The following is a 9,264-nucleotide window of genomic DNA, read 5'->3' on the forward strand; positions in this document are numbered from 1 at the left end:
GTGTGGAAAGAGCAGGCTACATGTGTAGTCTTGCCACTGCTACTCTACCAAAGACTGTCTGAAATAGATAAATAAGCTTAAATCTTTATATGTCTTGCTTTTTGACATTAGTTTGATTTGTTAAAGGTGTTTTTTCCTTAAATAATAGTTCAGATGGTGTTTATAAGTTAAAAGATATATGTATATTATTTTTTATCCATCTTCTACCTTGTAGCAGAAAAGAAGCTGCAATGAAAGGAAACCTTCCTGTTTGTGAGATGTGACATAATTCTGTTTACTAACCTCCATTTTCTGTGCAGCTTCCTCAGAACTTACAGCTCAGATTCTTAATGTTTATAATAAACTTGTTTTATTATAGAATAATAAGAGTATAGAAGAATAAGAAAAGAGTAGTCCAATGGCCGATGGTAACTCTTACATACTTTCAAAATGGACCTTTCCCATTTTACATCTGCAGTCATCATGAGTGCATCCTAAATATAATGTGAGCCACTGGCTGGAAAGTAGTGTCATCTTGAAAATGCATTGCAAATAAAAGCAAGCCAGCCATTTAACATCTTGATGGATGTTAAAATTCATGATAGATGTTAAAACTGAATGTGTGACTCCAACTTTATTTCCTGAAGAGTAAAAGCTATAGGAGATTACAAAGTATGTACTTATTCAGGAAGGGAATATATTTACCTATATAGGGCCTGTAACAAAAAAGAACATTTAATTAGTGTTGAAGTGAAAAACATAGTGATTATTTATTCTGCTGACTCCTAGAACTCAACTCTTTTGCTTAGTGGTGCAGAAGTTTTTTAAGAATCAAGTGTACCATGTCTTGAAACTGTTTGTCTTGAAAGTGCAGAATTTGAGAGCTTAGTTTTCTAGCTAATTTGTAGTGTTTCCACAAATTTTCCTCAAAAATGTTTTCCAGGTGCAGTGACTTAAATGTAAATGTGTCTTGCCTGTATTTCCATGAGTCATTTACCATCAGTTGACATATACATACTCATGGTTTCATGTATAAGTCGAAAACAGCTTTGCAGTTCTCATGGTGCTAAATTACCTCACAGTTGTAGGTTTTGCTGTGCCAAAGTTACTCAGCTGTTCCCCATAGTAATTTGCTCTGAGCCTAATTAATTTTCAAAGGTTGGTTATTAGGATGTTAGTGGTGATCACAGAGAACTTACCCAATACCAAGAATCCTTTGCAGGTTACTTAATGGACAATGCTCTAACACAAGAATTAAAATTCAGATGGCCTTAATTAGTCTTTACAAGCCCAAAGTTTGTGTCAGGTATCCACTTGAAAAGGAAATAAGAATACAAGAGCCAGAAGGTGGCTGTTACTTGTGCATTTGAGCATGGTAGTGCTAGACCAAATTAATCTTCATTTTGATTACTCAAGATTAGTCAGTTTTGAACAGCTTTGATTTTAATTCTTGGTCTGTTTACTGATTTCCTCGCCATGACCATTTTACCAATTTGTGGACTCCAAAAACATGTAACAGAAGTTCAGCTCCGTTGGCAGACACCTTGACTGTACAATTCAGTAGGCCTCTCTTGGCAGTCGCCAGCTTAAAAACTGCTTATTCTAATTTGCTCCTTCCTGTAGCAGTGCAACCAGTAGGGAACTTGGATATGTATGGGGGGGGGGGGGGGGGGGGCGGGAAGGAATGTGGATCTTTTTTTGTTGTTGTTTTTGTAAATTAATTGGTAAAAGCTGATGGAATCCTGAAAATCACTTACGTATACACATAAGTAAGGGAAGATGAAGAAATCTTAGAGAACTTCAGCATAAAATCCCTTTGGAGGAACACCGTCTTTCTGCCTTCCAGGGTGCACAAACAATGAGGTGCTGCAGGTCTTATGATGAGCCAACTTGCCAACTTGCTCTGACATTACTTCTTATGAGATACAGAATGACCAGAGCAGTGAGCCTGCTCACTATCTAAGTATGTGAAGGTTTCTACATTCTGCCCCAGGTTTAAAAAGCAGTTGTTTGTAGACAATTAGACTGATTCTGGTATGTCTGTTTTTTCTGCTCTCTCCTGCTAGGAGTCCTTCAAAAGATGTTCTTTTAACCCTTGATAGCTCTTGATATCTTAAGCTTGATGAATTGAGTCTTCTGATCCTTTTTTAACTCTGAGGCTACTCTTTATTTTCTGTGGCCCAGAGATTTGGTGGCAAGTATGTCATTTATCAAATCTAGGCCAAAGGGCTATAGTGAAGCACAAAAGAGATGGAGATTGATAACACTTAATATTTCATGCTGCTACAGCTGCTTTTTAAAGAAAAAACAAACCTCATGATCTGAGTTGGCTGAAGTAAAAATACGTCCCTGTAGCCCCATACAGCCATATTTGAAGCTAGTTTCTGTGCAAATCCATGTGATGTTTTGGATGCTGGGCTGATTTTTTCCTAATTTCCCCCTCTCGCCCAGCCCCCCCCCCGAAGTCCTTCTGTATAATGAAATGCTAATTTCCCGTAGTACAAAACACCTGAGGAAGAAACCACTTGGCTGAGTACGAGAGCTGGCTTGTAAGGAATGCTTTTTATGTGGTGATAGAGGAAGTCTGAGGAACTGTGTGTGCAGAGTGGTGAGTGTTTTGCTTGTTTAGAAAGAAAGAAATGCTCTCATACAGGTAAATAAAACTTTTTGCTTATGTATGAAGCAGTGTTTGACTCTTGAGCTGAAATATTAAGCAATCAAGTGTTTCTGAATAGCTACTAGAGAAAGTAATCTGTGCTCTCAGCTGCATTTTCCCAGGTCTAAAGTTCATTCACTGAACCAGATTTGGTGACGCTGAAATCTGAAAATAAACCTGGTTCAAATTGCTTTTTTATGCCACCTGGCATTGTAACACAACAATATCTATTCTCAACTTAAAGCTTCCATTTCTGAAAAAACCCAAAGTAAATCCACCTTACTGGTGCATGTACAACAGATTGTAGCACCAGGAGTATGATGATACATTTTTCTTACAAAAACAGTATAATGTGGTTTAAGTGCAATACGCCTTAATAGTTGCTGTTTGCATTTCCCTCCTCGTGTAGCCTATTTCCAAACAAAACTGATGTTCATTCTTAGACTTAGTAAGGGACTGACTAAAGCTGTGTTGTTGGGGTTTTTTTCTCCAGTTTCTGCTTCACTGTAGTGGGTCTTGACTCAAACTCCCTTGTGGTTGCCTGGTAATCAGTAACTGTGAAAAGACCGTTCAGTCAGAAAAATCAATGCCCCACCCAACAGCAGCTATAAATCTTTCATATTGTCTTCCTTCAGTGCTAGTGTGTTTGCTTTTCCTTCTCAAAGTTTTTGACAGTGCAAGGGAGGAATGACTTGTAAAATGTTACGTCTTCTGTAAGACCTTTATTCACCTCAAAGTGTGTCTTACTAAATCTGTGTTGTGATACCAACTTTTATCCATCAAAGTAACGTAATAAAGCTAATTGCTGAAAACTTCAAGTATCCCTGAGCTGGTATGGGTGCCATCTTCTGAATTGCTTTGTGCAGTGTCTAAGCCACATACTCCAACTATGGAAAGTAGTTTGAAGCTTCCTGTTTTATAATTTTGTTTGTATGCAGACAGGAGCACCTTCAAGTTGTAGTAGCTTAACTGATGCTGCTGAGCTACTGCCTGCAAGTGTGCATCCTACATCCCACAGTATCCCACTACTCTAAGGATATAGCTGAGAAAACTGGATTTTATTGCTTACAAAAAATATTTAAGCACTATTAATAGGGACAAAAGCCAAGGTGGTAAGAGTGGTATTAGCTACTAGATCAGGAACCAGTGCAGTGGGTTGTCCTGGCACCTCTGGCTGCTCAGGCAGGTGGCCTTCACCTCTTCCATCAAATGGGGCCAGAGACCAACATGGCCAGCTCTTGCTCCCTTGGGACTGCTTCCGTACACAGGGTGCTTTACAGAAATGCATTTATCAGCTAAGTACTTCTAAGTACTTCAGAGCAAAGTCACATGATGGCCTATCAAAACCAGAACAAACTTCTTGGAGAGTAGACAAACACAGAACTTGGGAATCTGGAAGCTGAAGCATTAACATAAATGGGAAGGAATCTAACTTTGGCAGTTACAAAGAGTGCTGGTTTGGGAACTTCACCATGCATGGGTAGTCTGATTGAAAAAAAACAACTAAATCAACCCCTAAATATTCAAATGACATTACTGCACTTCTACTGAATAAAGCAATATTTTAGATTACAGTGGTGGTTGTAGAGGAGTATTTTTGAAGTAAAAGCAATAGAGTACAGTAACAAGGCATAAAATAAAGGTAGTTCTATAGTTTCTGTATTAGGTACTTTTTTCTAGTTCTCAACACTTACACATAAAAATCTGTCCCCAAAAGCCAGTAGTTGTGAACTCTTAATTACTGTACTTGTGTTTTGGGACGGTCTGAATGTTCTGGTGATGCTTAGGACAGAAAACTACAATTAACAATTGATGTTTACTTTTCTGATGTCATTATTGGAAAGTTATTTATTTTCATTTCTTGTTTTGCATCCTCATCACTGGCTAAATTTTGATACATTTTCCTATCTTTGTGCCTCACCTGGCATGCACAGGCAGTCACACCTCTCCTGTAGCCTGAGCTGGAAGCTGTTATCGGTGAAGACTTAATTTTATGAGCTGGATGGATTACTGTTTAAGCACAGCAAGTATCTGGTTTTTTTTTTTAAAACAATCATGTTAGAAGGTAGCTAAGTTTGTCCCCTGTTCTGTAGTCTATCCACCTGGAAGTTTTATCAGAAAAATACCAGTACAGCCCACTGTCATGGGGACATGTTAAGGCCTTAGACAATGTTTGTCCTGTGATTAATCACTTCCCAGCTGATTTGAGTTAATAATGTGATGTATGAATAGTGAAGATGGAGTATGAACTCAATGTTACTATATCATTAAAAATTCTTAGATTTTATTGTGAAGGAGAGAAACCTTCGCTGTTACAATTTTGAGGTTACTTATTTGCCTTACTCTTAATATTTACCACCAAAATCCCGGTTCTCTTGAATTTACATGGAGTTTTCCCACTGATTTTAGTGAGATCAATTTACCATTTTTTCTTCTGTATTTTCTCAATCTCTTGATTTCAGAGCTTCAAAAACTTTTAGCTTTTTAAAGGCAAAAGCAAATGCTTATACTTATTATCAGCAGAACAACTAGAACTACGCAGACATCTTGCTGAGTTACAGGCCACCTCTTAACAGTGACTTGTGCTCACTCCAGGTTTGTTTAGGAGACAATTAACCACAGCTACAATGTTGGAAACTCTACTAACCCACAGAGTGACTGTGCGCAGGTGGTGGTTTCCTGGAGGAGGGTGCATGAAGGAGAAGGTAGTGCTCAAAGTCCTTCCTCCAGCTCCTGGTCAATGGGGAACGACTTCCAGTACCACAGACCCCACCAGGGACGGGTTGCAGTGACTCGAACATGTTTGCCTTCATGAGATAGATAACCAGTTGTCCACTGTTTGATCTGCTGGGGCAAGACAGACTCTTAAAATCTCCTTATCCTATATTTAGTAGCTTCATGATGTCCGGTGGTACCAGGGTAGCTTTTGATATTGGTCTTGTGAGCAGTTAAATGACACCATCCATCACTGCTGCAGCAGAGCATTGTGATACCAGAATAGTAAGAAATTAAAGGGTTTTTCATCTTGGTCCCACTCAGTTTTGGGGTTGTTGTTATAGTGGTTTATTTGAAAATCCCAGCTACTTGGAAGAAAACACATTCCATTTCTCAGCATAAGGGAAAATAAAGGGAAGACTATGTTCTTGCTCTGTATTGTTTCTTTTAAATCACCATTGCAATCTAAATAAATTAATCTTCAAGAATTCAGGTACTTCCTTGAGCTTCCTTAAGTTAATAGGAAAGGCTAGATCCTTAGGTAATGTAAGTAATTTTTACTCCATTGACTTCAATATAATAGGACTGCGTTGACTTGACCAAATAAAGTTTGTCTGTACACTTTGAAAATTGCTTTGTAACAGAATTATTTTTTCTTTTTTTTTTTTTTTTGTAAATCCATATTTTCTAGCAGAATCTGTAAGAACCTTCTGTTCTAAAATTTTATTCCAATTTATATAAGAGTGTCCTTCACTAATAATATACATAGTCCATTTTTTTCATACTGATTTTTCCAAAGTATTCTTCTTTTCTTTCCAATATGCCCTCCTGGCTACTAGCACAAAGATATTGGAAGTGCAAATTGAAAACAGTTAGTTAAATAGTTTCATCATTTACTGTGAAAATAACACAGTCTGTTCTTTTTCATGTTCTTTAAATCAATAAGGTCTCCCATTTTGTTACAAACTCCACCTGCAGTGTAATGGTACCTGACAGGGAAGTGGCCTTCGTTTCATTTATTTTCTTCCCTTGTGCAATTTGCCAATTAACGAAAAGAAACAGTGACCCCTTCAGAAGACCATCTAACAGCTTTCTAGGAAGTCACAGGTCTTCAGAAGACCATGTCTTCTGTCACTCAGCCTTGTGGAGAATAATTTCATTTATGGGAGAAAATGTTCTGCTTTAATACAGGTCAACTTGAGTATGCAGAATGACTTGGAAACAAATCCGATCTGTTTCTAACAGACTGCAGTAGCCCCTAGTGCAGTCCAAATTGCACCTCCAACTACAGGTGGAAGGCCTAAGTGATTAGCCAGGCACTGATTTTTCAAGGCATACTGCATGTTCTCACTCTGGAGAAAGAATTTTAAGCACGAGCAGGAGAGCAGCTAGAGATATATTTCCGATTCTTAATCCAAGAAGTCAAACACAGTCTCCTGGCCTTGGCTGCAGAGCTGCATGCAGTGGGATTAGAATTCCTAAATCCTTCATTTTCTCTAGAAAAAGGCCTGCTAGCTTCTCAGTCACATACTTTTTTTGGACTATTGGTACTTATCCTCATTTCTATACTTCAACAATGCTGTGAGTTTGCACTGGGCTTGAAATTTTCTTTGGATAAATTACTGTTGTGGAATTAAGTCCCACTGGCTTCCACAAGATCTGGAATGCTAGAAAATATGATCAGCATTCCAAGTCAGTTAGACTCTTGGACAACTTTTAAAGAAGTAACAATAAGACAAGAGACCTGAATGGCTTTTCATTTCCCTAAAGAAACATGTATAGGGTTTATTGCTTTACTTACAGAAAAGCAGCAAATGATACCCAAAACTTTGTTCAATTGATCTGAAGGCCTAGAAATGCAAACTGTAACAGCAGTGAAATTCTACCTTCTCTTTAATCTGGCTGCAGTATAAAACTCCTGCATTTAATAGCATAAACTTAATGGTGTTCAGCAATTGATTCTAATATTGTCCTGTAAATGAGGGTGGTAGCTCAAAATAATTTCATATTGCATCCTCCCTAAGCCTGTAGTTCCTAGCACTTTGGGATTGTTCTATTATTAGAGATCTTTGTTCTCATAAATTTACAGGAAATAGCAAATATTTTACTGAAGTTATTTATCTCATTCTCTAAATTGATCAGTGGCCAAAGAGAGTAATGTGAGTGCGCATGCACACTGGTAAATAGATGCTAAATCTCATCCAAAAAAAAAAAAAATGTTGTTGTAAATACTTTCTACTGTAGCATTCATCAAAGACAACATTTACTCCTGGCTCTCAATCAGAATCACAAAGCTAGTGAAGAAAAACGAAAGTTAAGATTGTCCTGGTCATTGTTTCTGGATATGAGCGACTGCAAAAAGGCAGCATGGTAAAACATGCTTTCCTAAATGCTAACTGCTGCAGTATTGCAGGATGTCAAAGGAATATTTGAAAGGAGTGAATATACTTTAAAGTGCACCAGCTAATTTTAAAAATACTATTTAACATTATTATGCCACTTAGAATTATATTATGTCTAACCCATAAAACAGTCTACTGTATATTATTTTTCAAATTATTCCCAATGATTTAAAAGAATATTTTCTGAGGTTATATTTCTGATTTGCTTTTGTCACATACTTATTTGTTCAGCAACCATCCTCTGGGTCCTAGCTGGCTCATTTATGGGAGCCACTGCAAAGCTGACTATTCAACCATTTTGCAAACAAAATGGTTTAGAAGGAACTGTTATCCCTGTAACTACTGTGAATAGTACAAGCATGCATATACTGAAGGCAGATTTGACCCACAATGACTTATTAAGAGGAAAATGTAACCCCCACATGAGAACTAATCTTGACAATTACTATGCTTTTCTATTTCTGCTTATTTTAAAATTAGTGGGTTTTCCCTGTTTCATAATGATTCATGGTAGCGGGTACTTGAAGCACACATCTGAAATGTACAAAACAGATTTCTGTAATGCTCTGTAACTCTGTTTGTAAATGACACTGCAAGTAAGTTTGGTATAAATACCATAGCTACAAATAATTTAAATGGAAAATTGGAAAATAGTACATATTTTATTTCATTAGATCTTTATCAGCTAATGTGTAGCGTTTTATTTTAAATAAAAATCTAGTATTATTTATGATATAGTTACCCAGTTCAATGTTTGGGAGGATTAGATTTGTGTGTTTAATACTCTGGTTTTACACATTTGATCTGTATGTATCATTGTATATATGTGTGTCATTGCTGGACTTTTTTCTAAGCAAGAGCTCAAAAATAATAATTCTTGCTTGTCTATGAAGAACACTCTCATAGAAGACAAAGGCAGATAAAACCCTAGGGATGCTGCATTCTAATTTGGACAACATAATTTCAGATGGACGTTTGATAAAGAGCTACATTTTCACAAAATCAGACATTTGCAGCTACCACATACACAAAGGAAACTGGTTTTAAATCAATCTGTAGGTTCAAAAAGATAAGCTATTAAAATGACAAATTGTCATCACATCTTCTCACCCAGAACAGAACCTTACACTTGGGCAGTTGCACTGAGCAGGGCTTCCAGCAATGTCAGAGCTCTCCAGCAAGGGGTAGTAGCATCTACGTTGTGAAAAACAGCCCTGACTCCAGCTGCATGGCAGTTGAGACAAAAATTAGCACCAGAAAAACAAAAGGGAAAGTCTATACGTAGCATGTGCCAATTAAATGGATATTAATCTCCATATTTTGCTTTTTTCCTTTTATATCCATTTTCCTAAAACTGTTACAATAATTACCAGTAGTTTAAGAGTAATCTGCACAACAGGGTACATAGAGCACTTGGAGTGTTCTGGAACTGCTGCCATTAAAAATCCCTACAATGTCAGTTGCATTGAATCATGCAGGAATTTTAGATCTTACTCTGGGATAGCAAATATC

This window comes from Pezoporus occidentalis, unplaced genomic scaffold, assembly GCF_034315485.1.
Source record: "Pezoporus occidentalis ecotype Australia unplaced genomic scaffold, CSIRO_AGI_Poc_V1 ctg227, whole genome shotgun sequence".
Classification (NCBI taxonomy): domain Eukaryota; kingdom Metazoa; phylum Chordata; class Aves; order Psittaciformes; family Psittacidae; genus Pezoporus; species Pezoporus occidentalis.